We start from the raw sequence: 20,841 nt of genomic DNA on the forward strand, positions 1-20,841 counted from the left end.
ATCTGTGCCCTTCCAGATGTTGCAAAACTACAACTCCCAGTATGCCAAAACTGTCCAGGCATGCTGGGAGTTGTAGTTCTGCAACATCTGAAGGGCCAGATGTTACATAACTACAACTCCCAGCATGCCTGGACAGTAAGGGCATGCTGAGGATGTGTAGTTTTGCAACATCTGGAAGGGCACAGTGGTCCAAAAACTGTGGACCTCCAGATGTTGCAAAACTGCAACTCCCAGCATGCCCAGACGCCAAGGGCTGTCTGGGCATGCTGGGAGTTGTAGTATACAGGGTCCCATTACAGCAATGCATGTCGCTTTACGGCGACGTGCATTGCTGTAAAGGGCTCGACCGCGGCTGAAGATCTACTCACCTGTCGCCGCCGCCGCCATCTTCATCGCCGGGATCCGGGTCTTCAGGGACGAGGTAAGTACCGGGGCCGGTCCCCAGCACTCCCCCGTCCCCCGCCGCGTCCTCCGGTCTTCCTCCCGTCCTCTCTGGACTTTCAGGGGCCGGGCAGGACGGGAGGAAGTAACCCCCCCCCCCCCCTGCGATTGGTCGGTAAACTAACCAACGAATCGCAGGGGATCGGAGGAGGTGGCCGGCTTGCCACCTCGCTCCTAGGCTCCAGCATGGTCCTGGCTGTCTGTGACAGCCGGGATCATGCAAAATTACCGGGCGGTCGGGTCCCAGAGACCCGATCAGCCCGGTATCGCCGCAGATCGCAAGGGCGATTTCCCTTGCGATTTGCGGCGATCGACGACATGGAGGGCCTATATGGCCCCCCTCGGCGTTTTCCCTGGATGCCTGCTGAAGGATTTCAGCAGGCATCCGCTTCCGATCTCTGCCCGGCGCGCGGCAGGGACCGGAAACCGCCAGGGCGTAAGTTTACGCCCTGGGTCCTTAAGTACCAGGGCGCCGGGGCGTAAAATTACGCCCTGGGTCCTGAACAGGTTAAGGGGTTAATTTATCAAAAGTTGCACGGTTCCTCATAAATTCTGCACACAGACTTCGGGATCTATGGTTTAGACTATATTTACACCTTCTCCAGCATGGTCTGACATTTCAGTATACTTTTGGCTATTGATGAAGTCAGCACCAATGCATTTTTCTGTCTAAAATAGACTAGAATGCATCATGTTCTAAAAATCCTCTAAAGCAAAAGTCGCGAAAAAGTCGCACATATTTATACAGCAACTTTCTGTGCGACAAATTTAGACCGGAAAAACAAGTCTAAATCCTTTGATAAATCTCCCCTATTTACTTCTAGCCAGTAAGGAGAAGCAGTACATTGGGCCTTACTGAATCCCGAACCTGTTGATTCCTTGTCAGAGGTGGGAAAACATCACAGTTTGATAAGGATGCTCTCCTTGAAAATCCTTAATTCTTAATTCTGTACTATTCTCTGGTCTTCAGTGTCACACATCTCGAATTATGGAAGGGTGAGGAACACCTACTCTCCCTTCTTTAAGAGAGGCCTCAGAGCCCATGACTGCTTGAAACTTTATTTCTCAAAACATCCATCCTAGTTCATATTTGTGAGAAAGCAAAAAGATAGAAAAACAGTGCAGTAGCCTCCTGCGGCAGCCACAGCACAGCACAGAAGACCACTGTTTAAATAGCGGTTTCCTGCTTCTGCATTGTTCTGGTGAACAGCTTGCTGCCTACCTAATGTGGGGGACATCTGCTGCCCACATTATGTGGGGAACTTCTGCTGCCTTCATAATGCTGTCTACCTAATCTAGAGGAACTGCTGCTTACATTATGTGGGGGAACTGGTGCCTACCAAATGTGGGGACTAACTACCTAGCTAATAGGGTGGCTACCTACTAACTACATAGCTTATTTGGGGGCTTTCATACAGGGGACAGCTATGTAGTGGATTTACCTACCAGGGGCATGACTACCTACCTGGGGGGCGTTACCAACCTGGGGCATGATCTACTAGGGGCCACTACGTACTGGGGGAATTACCTACATGGGGCTCTACCTACCTGGGGGACATTACCTACCTAGGGGCATTACCTACCTTTCTGTCCACCAACACAAAATACTCTGATAGTGCCCCTCCCTAGACTAGACTCTGTATCCACCACTGTAATACAGGTGATTCTCCTGCTACCAAGCATGTCCAAATTTCCTTTCTACTACCCATACACAAACCCCAGATATTTGCTGTTTAAGAATAGGGATGCCATGTTGAATGTATGATCATCCATGGACCTAGCGGGTTGTCCATGGACAAAGTAGCTCATATCAGGTTTCCCCATTCATTCTGTAATGTCCATTTATTTGTTTTTGTATTTTTCTGTTTAGGTGTATATTCACACACTAGTTTGTTCAGAGCAGTTTGCTATTCCACCTGGATAGGGAATAGTTAATGCTCTGAGCGAATGAGAACTCGGGTGGAGTTATTTAGCCAGAGTTCTCCTGCATTCTGGTTGCTGGTTATACTTCTGAATGACTTCATTTGGACTTCCTGATGTCTAGCAGCTAACATGCTGGCTGTTATTTAGTTAATGCCACCATGTCTGTTTGTGCAATACACTTCCATGTCTGCTTGAGCTTGCACCTTGTATTTATCTTGTGATATTATCTGAATTTTAGCCATGGTTAAATAGTCTTGTTCATTGTAGCTTTTAGTCTGTGCTACATTTGTTGGTTTTAGGATTGTCTGTTTAGCTTTGTCTGTGTTCACACTGTGTCTGAGTCTTGCTTGTTACCTGTGCCCTGTATATTTATATCTTGTTTCGTTTTCTGGAGTCTATTCAGACTCATCCAGTTCTAGTCTTGTATCTTGAGAAATATCCTGTCTAGTATCCTTACCAGTGTTCCTCTACGTTGTAGAGTTTGGTGTTCTTCTTTCCTTTTTTTATGAAGTCCAGTTTGTATGTTCTGTTTCCCAATGTGAACAGTGTCTTATATTTATATCCTGTTTGGTTGATCTGATCTTTGTACTTGTACCTGTATGTTAACAGTGTTCTATTTTACCCATTCAGTTTTAGTGTTTTGGCTCTCAGTTCTTCCGCTATCCCCTTCATCTCGTGGCTTCTGCTGTATACTCATATCTTGCCTAGTCTTGTTCATTTTCATCATGTCTGCCGTTTATCTTATATCCGGTTTTGTGAACTGTTTGTTTATTCACTATATTCTGTTCTGTTTGTGAGTTATATTCTGCATTGATAGTATTTGTATTCTGTCTGGTATATCTGGTTCTCTAGTTGTTTTCTGTTTCTGGCCTGTGACTATGTTTATTATTTGTTTTTACGCCACTGCACTTTAGCACAGGAAAGGACCAGCTCCCAGTTGTTGACTCACCATTTAGGGTGAGTGGGCAAGTAGGCCGGGAGAGATGTTTTAGGTTCAAATTAGGGCTCACTCTCCCTGTCCCCCCGGTCGGTCCTTGACACATTCTAGCTAGTCTGACCTGTAGAAGGCTCCTTCTCCCTGGGAACCAAATAAGTGGGAGGGGAAAGCTGCTGGGCCGAAGCTACTGGTAGGGATGTGGTGGTGGAGGGCCCTACCTTACCCTATAATCCAATCATAATGTCCCACACCCAAGTGCCTATTTTGCCTAAGTTCTACAAGTTTTTACAAGTTTCCTAAAACCATTAACTTCAAATTCCATGACCCGACCCTACAGGGAAGAAAATACAAACATCAAGATGTAAACAGGTGACTAAAAATTTAAGTTTGAATATTTTTTATTCAGTTTTTCTTCCTAAATGAATGTAATTTTCATTAACAGATAATTAAAAGGAGATTATACTGACATTACAATTACTTCTAGTGGCATAATTTATGGCACTGTTCAACAGAACAATCTAGAGCCTCGCATCGCTGTTTCGATTGTCAATGCAGTCGCCACGGCAACCGAGTATAAATGATCTACTGTGCATCTATCTAAATGGAGACTTGATGCGCCTCTCTAAAAGCTAATGTCGCTGTACAGAACAATGATGTTCAACATTATTAGTTTTATAATTATGCCGGTTAATTAGAATTGTTCCTGTTAATTGACCATGATTCATCTCTAGATGAAGAATTAAGGATTTGTTAAAATAAAAAAGTAGAAGTAAAAGCACATTGATAAAGCATACATTTAAACATAAAAAACAGGAGCATTGGAGACCAGATAATTGTCAAGCTTTGGAGACCAGATAATTCCTGCCACTGGAAAAACATAAATCTTCATCCCATCCATCTTTCCCTGATATAGATAGATAGATAGATAGATAGATACATGTAGAGGGTAAGAGGTGAAAATGGGACCACTGGGCTCTCCTAAGGGACCAATTTTCAATATGTAACATTCTATAGGGTATTTCTGAAATGTAGGGAATATAAGCTGGGTACTTGGCGTTACCCACTCTTCCTACCTAAACCTTGTGGGAGAGGAAAAGCAAAAATAATATATAAATAACACAATGGCCCAGATTTATCGATAAGCCTAAAACCCTAATTGTCGTTTTTTTTCCATAGCGACCAATCACAGCTCAACTTTCACTTTACAAGAGCTTGTTAAGATATGAAAGTTGAGCTGTGATTGGTTGTTATGGGATAAGCAAGACAATTAGGGTTTCAGGCTGATTGATAAATCTCCCCAATATTTAAATGTGAGCCCTGTGTGGTGGATACGGTATGAATGATGTATTGCCCAGTTCGTGATGCCAGTGTAACATTAACCAACCATGTTCCAAGGTTTAGATAATTCTCCTGGGACCATAGATGCAGGGTTACGGAGCACTGTCTTTACTGAGGTAGGATAGATGGTAATTAATTTGCAGTAAAGATTAGAGCAGGGGGAGTTCAGATTAACCACGGGAAGCCTTTGCCTTGCTAGGACTTGTAATTGCTTGCACCTAGCGGAATTGTGATTTGTGACCAATGGCATCACACGCTGACTTAGACTGACTGACTGGAGAATATTACTCTGGAGCTTTGAGCTTACTGTCAGGCTTGACCTTTAACTGTGCAATGGGGTTCCTGAGAATTGCTTGCCTGCAGATTTTAGGTTTCTTCTCTCCTAAGGCCTCCTCAGATCACCTCAGACTTCTCCTCACACTTCTCCACACTGCACCTCAGCTCTTCTCCAACTCCATCTTTAGCCAAAACTGCTCCTCCCCCTATACTACATAAGGATTAATGTGGAAGCTGCTGCCTACCTAATATGGGGGAACTGGTGCCTACCTAATGAGGGAGGCATCTGCTGCCTACATTATGTGGGGAACTTCTGCTGCCTTCATAATGCTGTCTACCTAATCTAGAGGAACTGCTGCTTACATTATGTGGGGGAACTGGTGCCTACCAAATGTGGGGACTAACTATCTAGCTAATAGGGTGGCTACCTACTAACTACATAGCTTATTTGGGGGCTTTCATACAGGGGACAGCTATGTAGTGGATTTACCTACCAGGGGCATGACTACCTACCTGGGGGGCATTACCAACCTGGGGCATGATCTACTAGGGGCCACTACATACTGGGGGAATTACCTACATGGGGCTCTACCTACCTGGGGGACATTACCTACCTAGGGGCATTACCTACCTTTCTGTCCACCAACACAAAATACTCTGATAGTGCCCCTCCCTAGACTAGACTCTGTATCCATCACTATAATACAGGTGATTCTCCTGCTACCAAGCATGTCCAAATTTCCTTTCTACTACCCATACACAAACCCCAGATATTTGCTGTTTAAGAATAGGGATGCCATGTTGAATGTATGGTCGTCCATGGACCAAGCGGGTTGTCCATGGACAAAGTAGCTCATATCAGGTTTCCCCATTCATTCTGTAATGTCCATTTATTTGTTTTTGTATTTTTCTGTTTAGGTGTATATTCACACACTAGTTTGTTCAAAATGGCACCATTTTGATTTTGATAAAAAAAAAAAAAAACTTTTTGCACCAGTGTACTCCTTTAAGTTAGAATAAGAATCCAGAATTCTGGGCTATTCTCTATAGTTCCCATTGGTTGCACTTTGTAGGCACCGCAAGTCAAAAAGTTGAGGGATCTCTATAGACACTTGACTTTTCCCTGACTTCAGATTACTGTTCTATTTTATGATGAATAAAAGATGAGAATTTAAAAACATTTTTTCTTTGAAAACAAATAAAGATAAATGTAAAAAAAAAGTATTAAAAAAATCTGAATATTTTCTAAAGTAGAAAAAGACAAATTTTCATTCCTCAATAGGCGATCCCTAACACATCGTATTTCTTTTGACACTGATGGAAAAACTTTGAAAAACAATCTACAGTTTCGATATCCTGTCATAAAACTATCGTTTCGTGCTGTGGAAATGTCCTTTTTTCATAGACATGATGGGACTTTAAAGATCTATCATGAATTTTAATGCTCACTCCCCTCCTCACTGGGGTCACATTATTGAAATACCATGATAATTTTTGAGACACATTTGAGATTCATCACAAATTCTTGCCAGAAGTACGTGACATCTACTTGGCAGACGTGACTATACAGGGGGGAAAAAACTAAAAAAAAATTGAAATTAGGCTTAAAAAATGTTCTACAAATTTTTTAATATACTTATTTATTGATTAGAATAAAAAGAAATTGTATTGACTTCAAAAATGTTTACTGTGTTTTCATTTCTTTTCCCTTCAATCTCTAAAGGTGTCGGCCGTCATTAAGTCCAAGAAGGATTTTCGATATTGTTCAAAGTCCCTTTGGTTGCATAATTAATAGCGTGCAGTGTTCTTGCATTTTTGTATAAAAAGATATTTTCCACAGCTTGATCCCCCATTGATAAACTACTTCTTTAGGATTCAATGAAAAGCAAAAAAGTGACTTCAAATATTATACGGCAAAACAAAGAAGAATAAAAAATAAAAAATAAAACGACCCACATTGCTTTGTTCCTTTAAAAATGTAACAAAAAACAAACAAACATTTAACTTTTTTTAATTTAAAAAATAAATAAATAAAATAAAATTGCTATCACATGATGCCAAAGTTTTCCCCTCTCATTAATTAAGCAGACGTACTAAACCAGCAAATTTATTGTGATTTACATAATTAAGTAGAGTAAGTAGGAGCACGGTAGGTGGTCAGCTTTGTAGCGATACAGGAGCCATTTGTGATTGTAGCTATTGTTAGACCAAAGCCGAAATCAAGAGAAAAGTTATATATTGACTTCACAGAACAAATCCACTGTTTGCTTTTGTGCCGGGGAAACGGTTGCCGGAGGCATTGCATAACAAGTAACAAAGTGGATACGCTTCTTGTCAACCAATTATATGACATATAAATTGCTTTATTCTGTAAATAAGGGCGTTTTTGAATGTGCTATCTGAGCAGTGCAGTCAATCCCCAGAGTCATTTTAACACGGAAAACTTGAGTAAACAGGCGAACATGCAAATTTGCAAGATAGCAGATATGGAAATACAATGTTGACATGAGTGAATGCCGACAAGTTTTAGGGAAGGATAAACGGCTGTTTAAAGATGGCTTAGTCTTCGTGGACATTGTATGGGATCATTTTAGTGCCATTTATTAACTATTTTGCTTAGTTTGCACTTACTTGACGTAATAATTTAGCACCAGCACATTTCACAGGGTTTTGTGAAAGTTAAAAAGATATAAAGTGTCTAGCAGGTTTTTGGGAGTGCCCTCTAGTGTCTCTGGGGTCTCTTACCCTAGCTACCTCACTATGCGTGACAGGCGGATCCTGAGCCTCCGCTATCTGGGAGCTGGGGTACATGTCTGCGACAGTGCCTCCACCCAGTGGAGCATCTGTGGTAGGGATGTGGGGTCCCACTGGGAACATACTTGGTGCAATGAGACTGACACAGCCTAATGAGAACTAACTTTATATAGTAAGTAGCAAATGAACAACAAACATGGGATAATACAATAGTGTAACACACATAGGAATGCAATATGGATTTTCCTCAACCACCCACTAGCCCACCCCCTTATCTTTGCCCTAATGGCCATTGGTGCACAAAGGAGTGTTGGAGCCCTAACAAGTCCTGCTCCGCAGCATCACTAGAGCAGCCTGCGCTGTGTAATATCCGCCACTGGACCTCAGAGTCTTTTCTGTGAGTAGGGAGACAGATGCCCTGCAGTGGAACAGGGAAGAGGCTTTAGGCTTACCCTCATAACACCATTAACTAGGTCAGTCCAGCAGCAGTCTCCTCTCACTGTATTCACCAGAAGTCAGGACTCAGTGCTTGTCTCTGCCAGCAGGTCTCTCTCTCTCAACTGGTGTGGTCTTGTGTGAATCAAGTTCTCTCAGCTTGTGGCTGTCTCTGTGGTGCAGTCTCTCACAGCTATAAGCACGTCTTTTCTCTGCCTGAGCTTGTGGTAATCTGAGCAAATCCTCAGGACACAGGACCTGTGTGATGTCACAATCATGTGACCGAAGTCTGCACCAATCAGCATCATCTTTCATGAAATGGCTGCTAATCATGTGATCACAACTCCAGTCTTTATTAGCAGCATACTAGTTCATATGTGGTCTCCATCCGCCATCTACTGGGCATTTCAGATAATGCAGCCAACTCCACAGGGGTTACATGCTCCCCCTTGAAAAATTCTTGCCTTCCACTGGCAAGTCCTAGCAAGGAAGCTAACAAAAAAAATAAAAAATAAAATAAAAAAACAAGGTAAAGAATATATACATCCTACATACAATACAACTAGCACAGTAACATTCTAGTTAGCTATTGATCTAGGGCAAAGAGTGATTAACATTTACCACTTCAGCTAGTGCATGTAGGAAAGGGGTCATTTTAGATGCTGCCTGTGTCAGTGGGGCATAACTGGGCTCTCCTATATTATCATAAACTAGTGCGCTAGGGGGTTGCCCCACTCTGGTGCTGTCTCAGTTCTCGATGTGGGAGAGGGTCTTGGGACAGCAAATGTGCCCTCGAACTAGAGTCTCTAAGGAGAGTTCCAGGCACAAAACAGGGGCTTTCTGGGATCAATCTTGGAGAAATTTGTGACCCAGCAGGGGTTCCAGGACTCTGTGAAACCGCAGGAGCTAAAGGAGGCAATTACTGTGTTTCCTCAGCAGGAGATGACCCCCACTAATCCTCTGTACTATGGATTCCCAGGGTCTCCTCTGCCCCATTTACAGGACTCTCTGTTATGTTTTCCTCCAGTTCCTCACTACTTTCTTCCTCTTCATCAGCATACACAACTTGAAGCAGATGATTTCTATGCCAAGCCTTTATTCGTCCCTCCGGGCCCTTGATGTTGTACACTGGCAGTCCTTCCAGTTTAGACACCACTTTGAACAGGGTATCTTTCCATCTGTCAGCCAGTTTGTGTTTTGCAGGCATGCCTTAATTCCGGAGAAGAACTTTATCTCCTGCTCGAATTTCCCAATGTCTCACCTTGGCATCATACCTTCTTTTGTTCCGTTATTTCATTTTTGCAGAATCTTGGGTGGCCAATTCATAGGCCCGATGAAGGTTTTATTTGAGGTTCCTCACATATTGAAAGGGTTGAATCTGTTCCATCAGCAGACACTCCCAACTGGACATCTATCGGTAATCGGGCTTCTCTTCTGAACATTAGGAAATAGGGTGAAAACCCTGTAGATTCATGCCTTGTACAGTTGTATGTGTGGACCATGGCTTCCACATGCTTACTTCAAGATCGTTTCCCAAATTGCTTGAGAGTCCCTAGCATGAGAGTACCTAAGAGGATCCTATTGAACCGTTCTGGCTGTGCATCACCCTCCGGATGATAAGGTGTGGTTCTGGAGTTATGCCCTGTAACATGTCCAACAGTTCCTTGATTAACTTGCTCTCAAAGTCTCTACCTTGATCAGAGTGTATCTGATTGGGTAGTCCATAGTGTATAAAATACTTCTGCCAAAGGACTTTGGCTACAGTCACAGCTTTTATATCTTTCATGGGGAAAGCTTGAGCATATCTTGTAAAGTGATCTGTCACCACCAGCACATTCCCAATCCCCGCTGTATCATTTTCAATGCAGAGATAGTCAATGCACACAAGATCCAAGGGTCCTGTACTTTTCAGAGGACCCATAGGGGCAGCTCTCACAGGTAGGGTCTTCCTCTGGATACAGGGGAACTACAGGAGAGAGGACCCTGTACATAAGAGTTTACAGTCTACAGGAGAGAGAACCCTGTACATAAGAGATTACATTCTACAGGAGAGAGGACCCTGTACATAAGAGATTACACTCTACAGTAGAAAGGACCCTGTACACAAGAGCTTACACTATACAGGAGAGAGGATCCTGTACATAAGAGATTACACTCTACAGGAGAGAGGATCCTGTACATAAGAGCTTACACTATACAGGAGAGAGGACCCTGTACATAAGAGCTTACACTCTACAGGAGAGAGGATCCTGTACATAAGAGATTACACTCTACAGGAGAGAGGACCCTGTACATAAGAGATTACATTTTACAGGAGAGAGGACCCTGTACATAAGAGATTACACTATACAGGAGAGAGGACCCTGTACATAAGAGCTTACACTCTACAGGAGAGAGGATCCTGTACATAAAAGCTTATACTCTACAGGAGAGAGGACCCTGTACATAAGAGCTTACACTATACAGGAGAGAGGACCCTGTACATAAGAGCTTACACTCTACAGGAGAGAGGATCCTGTACATAAAAGCTTACACTCTACAGGAGAGAGGGCCGTGTATATAAGAGATTATACTCCACAGGAAGGAGGACCCTGTACATAAGAGCTTACACTCTACAGGAGACAGGATCCTGTATATAAGAGATTACACTCTACAGGAGAGAGGACCCTGTACATAAGAGATTACAGTATACAGGAGAGAGGTCCCTGTATATAAGAGCTTACACTCTACAGGAGACAGGATCCTGTACATAAGAGATTACACTCTACAGGAGAGAGGACCCTGTACATAAGAGATTACACTATACAGGAGAGAGGACCCTGTACATAAGAGCTTACACTATACAGGAGAGAGGGCCCTGTACATAAGAGATTACACTCTACAGGAGAGAGGACCCTGTACATGGTGTCACACTCAAATTATCTTAAAGGGCCAGCGCACTCAAATCATCTTTAAGTGACAGCGCACTCAAAAAAGTCTGCAAGATGTCATCATCCAGCCCTCCAGATCAACCAGACGACAGTGCCCCTTCATCTCCAGCAGCAGGATCAGCTGTTGCCCCAGTGGCCAGTCCTGCCTGCAGTCCAAATCAACAACCTGGCTGTTCCAGCATCAGCACTGGTATTCATGGAGAACCCTGTCCTTCCTACTAAAACGGAGACCCCTTCACCTTGAGGGATTTCAAGGAGAAGATCCAGAGTTTGTTTGCCTTTTATCCTTTCCCTCCTAATCAACAGGTGCAGCTGCTCACAGGACAACTACAAGGATCAGCACTGGAGGAAGTCCGCACCTGGCCCGCCTCCGAGAAGGAGACTGAAGAGCAGATCGTTGAAGGACTCTACCAGGTATTTGAGTCATATTCGCCATAAGAGGTACGTCTCCGGTTGTATGAGAGGCAACAAAAGCCAGGTGAGACTTTCGGAGCTTATGCCGTAGCTCTACAGAATGCTCTAGAGACTGTTCAAAAACTAGATGGCATAACTTCTGAGCAGGGCAACAAGGTATTGATGGATAGATTTATCGATGGGGCTCATAATAAGTGGGACGAAGCCCAGTTGAGAATGTTAGCAGTCCAAAACCCCAGTCTGTCCTTCCCCGCTTTTAAGAGACTGGACTGAGTCAGAGGAAGTTTGCACACCTGTCACAGAGCCACTAGGTGTGGTAGCTAGGCCCATACCACCACCATCACCGGCCCCCGCCCCAGTGCCACCTACCTTGCCAGTAGCTACAGCCTCAGAAATACATAGTGATAAGCAGGACAAAGGCTGTCTGGGTATGCTGGGAGTTGTAGTATTGAAACTTCTAGGCGGCCACAGTTAACTCACCGCAATCTTAAGACAGTGGCCCGCCCGCTCTGTCCCTGCCGCTGCCGGTCACATCTGCTGCCACGCTGCTCCCACCGGTCACGCTCACCACCACTGCCACCACCAAGTCTGGGCAGCCATCACCAAGGTAACCCCGCTCTGCCCGGACTTCCAGGGATGGGTAGAGCGGTAAGGATCATGACATTTCACCCCCACACCCCCTCCTGCCATTGGTCGGTCAGTCCACACTGACCAATGGCAGGGGATAGGAGGAGTGGCATCCCTGCCACCTCGCTCCTCTCATTCAGGATGGTCGGGGCTGTTTCTGACCGCTCTGATCATTCTTATTTTCCCGACGATTGGGTCACTGACCGGAAAAGGCTGTGATTTGCCGGTGAGAATTAACCGGCCAATCACAGTGATCACCGACAAGGGGATAGATATCAGCAGTCATGCTGTTCCGATCACGGTCCCATGCACAGCAGTGAACGGAATTCCCACAGCCTTACAGGTACGCCCTTAGTCCTTAAGTACCAGGAAGCAAGGGCGTACCTGTACACCCTTAGTCCCCAGCAGGTTGAGTATGCCGTTTGAGCTATGTAATGCCCCTCCTACATTCCAGCGTCTGATGGAGCAGTGCCTGGGCCATCTGAATTTTGAAAGTGTCCTGTTGTACCTGGATGATGTCATCATGTATTCCAAGTCCTACAAGGATCACCTCAGTCATCTGTCTTCCAAGTCCTGATTAAGCATGGGCTGAAGATCAAGCCGTCAAAGTGTCATCTGTGTAAACCTCAGGTACACTACCTAGGTCATGTTGTCAGCGCTGAGGGAGTCCAGCCTAATCCTGAAAAGGTAGAGATTGTCAAGAACTGGCCTACCCTGTGCACGGTGAAAGATGTCAGGAGCTCCCTGGGATTTGCCGGCTACTACTGCCGCTTCATTCCCCACTTCACTCAGATTGCAGAACCCCTCACAGTTCTTCTCAGGGATATGGCTAAGGAGAACGGCATCGGAAGACTACCTGTTGAATAGGCTGAAGAGCAAGAGATAGCATTCCGAGCTCTTAAACACCTGTTGACTGAATCACCCATCCTGACGTATCCAGATTATAGTCAGCCGTTCCGGTTGTATACTGATGCCAGCTTTGAAGGTCTGGGAGCGGTCCTGTCCCAAGTCCAAGACGGGCAAGAGCGAGTGATGGCCTATGACTGCAAGGAGCAGAGAAGAACAATGCAAACTACAACTCCTTCAAGCTGGAACTTGTATGGGCCGTGACTGAAAAGTTTAAGGACTATTTGTCTGCCATGCCATTCACTGTCTACATGGATAATAACCCATTGGCCCATCTGAATACTGCCAAATTAGGTGCCCTCAAGCAGCGTTAGGCCTCCAGATTGGGCAAATCCAACTTCACTATCAAGTACAGAAGTGGAAAATCAAATGTCAACACCGATGTACTGTCTCGGATGACCCCGGCAAAGAACCACCTGTCAAAGATGAGTGGGAAGACGTGGAGATGCCCCCATTTTACCAGAAGTTCGTGAGTCAGAATGTTGTGACCATCCTAGAGAACGGTGAACCCAGGTCCGAGAAGGTCCAAGAAGACCTATATACCTGAAGGTCGAGTCATGGGGGATCTGTTGGACTATCTTCTGATGAAAAATGTACCAACCCGTCTATGCTGGGCCCAGTGTGACTACGAATTGAAGCATCTGTGGCAACAGAGGAAGCAGCTGTTCGTGCACAAGGCACTGTTCTACCGAAATTCTTTGATTCTGGTTCCCCTAAGGGACGCGGTGATGGTCCTCAACGCATACCATGATCAATTGGCACACTTTGGAGTCCACAAAACGGAGGCTACTGTCAGACGGAGGTTCTACTGGATTGGGATGCGGTGCGACATCGAGAAATGGTGCAGTGAGTGTGCATTCTGCAACGTCACCAAGAACGTGCACAAGGACGCAAGAGCACCCTTCCATTCCATCCAGAGTGAAAGGCCTAACCAGTTGGTCGCGCTAGACCATGTCAAGTTTTCTCCTACCAGGTCCGGGTACACATATGCTCTAACCATGGTGGATCACTACTCTAAGTGTTTTATCGTAGTGCCTGTCAAAGACCTTACAGCCAAAACAGAGGCTCAGATGTTCTATTTCAATTGGGTGCAAACCCTTGGTTGCCCGGAGTCTGTCCTGACGGACCGAGGAACGGCCTTCGAAGCCCAACTCTTCCAGGAGCTGTGTCGGTTCCACACCTGTAATAAGCTCCGGACTACTGCTTACCACCCTCAAGAAAATGGGCATCAATCAAGTTTTTATCCACATGCTGCGAGCAACGTCTGTGTAAAAACACGAAGAGTGGCCTCCATTGTTGATTGAGTTGCTGGAGATTTATAACAATACGGTCCATTGTTCCACAGGATACACCCCTTTCTACCTGATTATGGGGTGGCATGGGCAGCTGCCGAAGGACCATACGTTTGGACTTCAAGCTCTCTTCAATAACTCTCTGCAAGCTTCCATGGAGTGGGTCTCTGGCCATCAAAGAAGAATCAAAGAAGCAAAAGAGATTTTCAATAAAAGGATGGGAGAGGCTAAGCAAAAGCAACAGCAAGACTATAACCATCATAGCTCTTCAGTTTGGTGACAAGGTGTGGCTGTGGAAATTTCCGAGGTCCCACAAGCTGGATTCCATCTGAGAAATGGAGCCATACACAATAACGGCCATACCCTACCCAGACTCTGATGAGCCGAAAGTCATCTACTGGAACCGGATAAAATTATGTCTCAAGGAAGACCTGCCTGAACCTCCTGTACCTCCTCCACCAGCTGTGAGACCTGCGAGGGAGTACATGCCAGGAGAGGGGATTCACCCATCCATGGATGTCCCAATGTTCTCTCCCAGCCAACCTGCAGTCTACTGTATCGTGCCATCCCAGGGGCTGGTGCAACCAATCCTAGTCACCTCACCAGTTCCAGTTCTGTCACCATTGGCACCAGTCTAGACCCCAGTTTCCAGGTCTCCAGTGTCTCTGCTAGCCAGCCCAAGTTCTGTTAGTCCAGAACCAACTCCAACTCTGGAATTTGATCACCAAAAATCCCCTACAACTCCAGTCAAGACAAGGGCTCTGAAGAGGGAAGTGTTCCTGATTCACAAGAAGTGTTGCTGCGTAGGTCCCAAAGGTCTAGGGCCAACTGCCAGAAAGATACAAAGATTAAGTGTCAAGTAACCGTTAGTATCACACTTAGAGTCACTGAGTACATATATATGTATACATATATATATATATATATATATATATATATATATATATACATATATATATATATATATATATATATTCATGTACACATATCTGTCATTTCACTGTAGCACTAACCATAAAACAGTCTGCACTAATGTCTCTAAATTGTCATATGTCTAATGTATTTTCTCTTGTGTCCTTGTGCTCAGGATACTTTCCTGGCCAGAAGGTATACCTGTAACCTGCCATGCACGTATCAAACAGTCAAAGGTAACAAATGTCTAGAAATGTCTAGGCTAAATTATATATCTAGTGTTCTGGGGAGAAGTATGTTATGCCAACGGACCCCAGTAGCCAAGGCATTGGGTAAAAAGCCTCCGGCAGCCCAATCCGTCTTATAGTGTGTCTACAGTTGCATAAAGTGTTTTATAGTCAAGTGTAATGTTATCGAGTCATGTTCCTAAAATAGTCATAAAAGTTTATAAGTCTTCAGAGCGTGTATGGAAATTATACAAGAACCCTTTATTGTCATTGGTCATACTAAGGTTCAGCTTGGAAATGGGCGTTAATTGCAATGCTCCAGGACTGCATGTGGCCCCTGTGGCCATTTCGCTCCTCTGCCCTCCCGGTCTGGGCATCGAGGGCGACTTTATTCAAGTGGGGGAGTTTGTGATGTCCCAGTACGGGATGGTGTAGCCCGGTACTGTCCTCCTGCCCTGTCAGGCAGAGTCCCTATATGTCCCCAGGGATCCCCTGCAGCATAAACCCATTATGTATATAGGTTTGCCTCATTTAATGTATTGTCGCTTTGATGTTTGTACCATGTGATTGTTACCCAGAGGGCTCCAGTGACCAGGTGACCCCCCCAAGTGACCTATGGGCTCCTTGCACAGCCGTCCTATATAACTAGGAATGGGCTGCAATTTCTCTTTTAGCACATTGCTACTTCTGCAGAGGTCATGTCCAGTCAAGTTGTTCCAGTGTCTGTTTCCAGAGCATTGGAGGTCTCAAGCCTAAAGTCCTGCAGCCACAAGTCAGTCATCAGTAAGTCAAGTCATCTTATTGTCAGCCACCATCTCTGTCAAGTCAAGTCCATCTGTAGTCACCATGGCCTGCACTAAAGTCAGTTTAATTACTGCATGTCCCAGCAAGCCTGCAAGGTCCCCTGTGTCACTGGTCACCTCCCTGGGATATTTTGCTGTACTGCAAAGACTATATCACCTGTCTTGTCTTAGTAAAGCTGCCGTTATCCTGAATCTGGCGTTAGTGTCTGCATTGCCCCTGATTAACCCAGGATCAGCGGTATTACCTTCGGGTGTTTACGGCTAAACCATGCCCTGTCATCACGACAAGAAGGGGTTAATACCATTTGCCCCTTGGGCCATAACATCAGCCCTGCATTTACCCTGCACCTCACACCCCGACACCACACCTGTGCTTCAGCTTGGACAAAGCCATGAATTTATAGGCCATGATTTCTATAAAAAGGAAATCAAATTTTCCTATGAAGTATATTAGAAAGGTTCATATTTTGCCAAGATATACAACATTTAAAAAGTTTTTGAATATGACAGTTCCCATTACATTTTTTAATCCCAGTCCCTCTCTTTCTCCCATCCATGAAAGCTGAGCTCTTATTGAGAGCCTGATGTCACTGGCATCTTGTGCACTTCATATTGTATACCTTCACAGCGGTGGCCTCTTACATTAGTTCCTAGTTCGCGTCCTCACCCTCCAATATAACCTAGTGCTGCAACTGAGCATCTGCGACCAGCAAGCTGAAGCAGAACTACATGTCATAACCATAGGCCATCTAGGCTATAAACATCACATTTTTGGCCAGTATGTGAGGAGCGATTATGTCGGAAAATACTAAAAATATTCAAAGGGGTTATCCACCATAAGGTGATTTTAGTGCGTACCTGCCAGACAGTAATGGTCATTCTTAGGAAGGATCCATACTTGTCTTGGGTCTAAATGGCTGTTGTGATGTTATGAGACTACCATAATACTGTGGCTATCTTTTTGTGAACTGACTATTTCCTGTTGGAGTTTGTTCCCTTAAACTACAAATCCCATCATTCCTTGTTTGTAAGCAAAAGATCACTTTTCTCCCTCCCCACATCAGCCACCCCACCCATTGAAACACATACGCTCCCTTCTATGCAATAGACCAGTGCTTTCTGACCAGGGTGCCTCCAGCTGTTGCAACAACATAATGATTTTCCTCCCACCCAGCAGTCACTCCACCCAGTGATGCAAAGACAGGCTCCCTCTGATCACCTGACTATTGATGTAATGTCTTGACTGCACTGCAACCTGGGGAAACCTGAGACGACACTCATTTTGCATGCTGTTAAAGGGGTACTACCGTGCTGACAACTTATCCCCTATCTAAAGGATACGGGATAGGTTGCCTGATCGCGCGGGGTCCCGCCGCTGGGGACCCCTGCGATCTCGCATGCAGCACCCGGCTATCATCAGGCCCCGGAGCGAACATCGCTCCGGGTCTGATGACTGCCGATCACGGGGCCGGAGTATCGTGACGTCACGGCTCCACCCCATGTGACGTCACGCTCCGCCCCCTCAATATAAGTCTGGGGCAAGACAGCTGTCTCGCCCCTGCCATAGACTTGCATTGAGGGGGTGGAGAGTGACGTCACATGGGGGCGGAGCTGTGACATCACGATCACCAGCCCCGTCATCAGACCCAGAGCCGATGTTTGCTCCAGGGCCTGATGAGAGTGGGGTGCTGCTTGCGAGATCGCGGGGTTCCCCAGCGGCGGGATCCAACGCGATCAGGCAACTTATCCCCTATCATTTAGATAGGGGATAAGTTGTCAGCACGGTAGTACCCCTTTAACAATAAACCTTGGGGGAAAAATCACATAAGAATTGTGAGACCACCATGAAACACAGGTACAGACACTATATTATGAACTACACAAACTTTACAGCCCCTGCCCCATAGTCAAACCCAACAAAAAGACTCACGTGCGAATGTAACCCAGTGTTTGGAAAACAGTGATCTAATCTTTCAGTTTGCAGTGTGATTATGTCCTTTATACAGTCCATAACCTGTTCAAAAAAAAAAATATTTAAATTCCAAGAACATTCAACAAAACTATTCAATAAAGTGAATGTGCAGAATTATTTTCTTTCTGATGTGAGCAGTGATTTTTTTTTTATATATTTTTTTTTTCCTCTAAATGATCATGTCCTGTTCTTGTATGTGCCCTTTCAGGATTTGCTGCAGCTGTCAAGCCGTCTGGCTCTGTTCGTTCTCCTGCCAGAGACATGTCATTCTGCCATTTGTGACATTTAGTTCATCTTCTTTACTTCCATCTCCAATGTTTCATCTTAAAGAGGCTGCATCAATGCCGAAGACGTGTGGCACCAACACAAACACTCAGAACTGTATGATACAATGTAATAATAACAAGGCATCAAAGCATAGACAAGAGGCATCTGTGCTGTCACTTATCGGGGGGAGATGGTCACAGATAGAAAAGGGGAGAGGATATCTGTGCTGTTTCTTCTATTGAGATTTCAGAGGGTTGCCTGAGGTTAAGAAAGAGGGTTTACTTTATTTCTGGAAATTATGCCATTTACTTGTATATGACCCTTTTGACCATCACGGTAATATGCAAACCTCATCTCAGACGATAAGGTGCCATCAAGGGTCAGAATCTCCAACAGATCTTTGTCTGACCCCTTTCAAGTCAATGGGATCTGTCAGGACCCGGCGGTAACCTGGTGAAGTCCATTGTGCTCCGACCCATTTTTTGGGGCTGGAGAGGCCCAGTACGGAACGGAGCACAATGACAATATGGTATAGTATACTGTAGGAGTCGGCACTCGTATGCTTTTCTGGTGCACACAGACAAGCAATAAGCAAAGAATAAAAAAAGATCCCGGCACTCGCGTATCTCTTCAATCAAATAATCTTGAAAGAAGAATCTAGGAGGCACTTGTAGTAAAGCAAAAGTTTATTCCAGTCCAGTCACAGATAAAACTACGACCAACGAGCTGTTTCATGCTACATGCGCTCAATCATGACCTATGAGCATGCAGTGTGAAACGGCCCATTGGCCTTAGTTATATCTGTGACCAGACAGGAATACATTTTGGCTTTACTAGATTCTTCTTTCAAAATTATCTGGTGTCTGTTTGTTAACATGGGATTGACCACTGTGAACAAGCCTCACCTGTGGTTCCAGGTAAAGACTGCAGTTTACGCCACCTCCGTGATTGAAAACACAGCAGTGCCGAAACTAGCTCTTTGTTCTTTGGTATTTCTATCTCTTCAATCATCTTCGTGTTTATTCACACATCATTCTTAAGTAAAGCTGCAACACACATGACGCATTTCGGCTCATGGCCTTTGAGGAAGGCCACGAGCCAAAACACGCCCTGTGTGTCGAAGCATTATTTAAGAATTATGTGTGAATAAACATGAAGGGGGTTGAAGAGATAAGTGAGTGCCGGGATCTTCTTTTTATTTAAGGACATTGTGAACTTAGCTTCCCTTGCCAACAGTATTGTGCAAAAAAAAATAAAAAATCCAAAAAATACTGAAAATTTCAGTTCGAGGCTTCAATGTAACAGTAGACAGTAGTTTCCATGTCTATCTGTCTAATCGGAGTCAGTTTAGGAAAATGTAAGCAGGTAGGCACCACGCACAGAAAAGAGACCACATAGCATCCTCATCAAATTTGGCTCCTTGTTATGGGAATGGGTTTTGACACCGGGGACAAAAGGGACTTTCCATGACTCTCCTAGGCCAATTGACACCCTACTGTTTGCCGTTCCTATAGAGTCCTCCCAGAGACAAAAGGTCTCCCCTATGCACAGTAGAATAAAGTTGGCCAAACCCAACTTTCTCCCAACAAATAAATTTGATGGGACAGTGGAATCCCATTGAAGTGTATTGGCTATAAATTAATGCCAAATTTTCGTGCTGAATTCCATGCAGAATTCAGTGCAGAAATTATGTCTTATGAACCCGGCCTCACAGTCTGGAGTGTGATAGGAAACTTCAGACTTCTTTTATAGACCTGGTATCTGATCACTACGGGGGAGATTCATCAAAACCTGTGCAGAGGAAAAGTTGCCCATAGCAACCAATCAGATCGCTTCTTTCATTTTTCAGAGGCCTTTTCAAAAATGAAAGAAGCGATCTGATTGGTTGCTATGGGCAACTCAGCAACTTTTCCTCTGGACAGGTTTTGAAAAATCTCACCCTATATGTTAACAAAATGGAGATCCTTTATATTGGTCTTTATATAGTGGTAGGATGCACTTGTTTCAAAAGAGCAAGTGTATATCTGTCTCTGTCTGTGTGGATTGGATTTTCTGTGTTTTACTTCAATTTTCATTCTATTCACAATGTGACTTACATATTTAAAGGGGTATTCCCATCTCAGCTTCTCAACTTCATGGCAGAAGGTGGTCAGGAAGCCAAAACGGGATGTGCAACTCCCATTAAAGCAAACGGGAGTGACGCATGTTGCTTAACTCACCCACTTGGGCTGTTCTGGCTGCAAACATGCCAGAGGGGGCCAGGAAGCCGGTAAACCCAGGTGGGAATACATCTTTTACGGATGTGGCAAAGTGCATGATCACATAATAAAGAAAAAATACCAGCACTTGACTGCTGCACCATAATTTTTGGGTTCAGCTGCACCATA

The 20,841-nt window shown here is 44.7% G+C and overlaps 1 protein-coding gene and 1 long non-coding RNA gene across 4 annotated transcripts in view; one reads left to right on the forward strand and one right to left on the reverse strand.

The window, feature by feature from the left end:
* The window catches only part of CCDC68 (coiled-coil domain containing 68), a 158,186-nt gene extending 140,037 nt beyond the window's left edge, over positions 1-18,149 (reverse strand). The window contains exon 1 of the mRNA XM_056544893.1: positions 18,146-18,149. The gene's annotated coding sequence lies outside the window, so the exon portion shown is untranslated. The remainder of the gene's footprint in view (positions 1-18,145) is intronic.
* Positions 1-18,597, forward strand: part of LOC130294809 (uncharacterized) — a 45,252-nt gene extending 26,655 nt beyond the window's left edge. For 2 of the 3 annotated variants that reach the window (XR_008848631.1, XR_008848630.1), the window contains exon 5: positions 6,639-6,919. This is a non-coding gene — a long non-coding RNA (uncharacterized LOC130294809). Of the gene's footprint in view, positions 1-6,638; positions 6,920-18,395 lie in introns of those variants that run through there. The other variant, XR_008848632.1, reaches the window with a different exon arrangement.
* Positions 18,598-20,841: the final 2,244 nt, after the last annotated feature.

The sequence above is a fragment of the Hyla sarda genome, chromosome 1 (assembly GCF_029499605.1).
Source record: "Hyla sarda isolate aHylSar1 chromosome 1, aHylSar1.hap1, whole genome shotgun sequence".
Lineage (NCBI taxonomy): Eukaryota > Metazoa > Chordata > Amphibia > Anura > Hylidae > Hyla > Hyla sarda.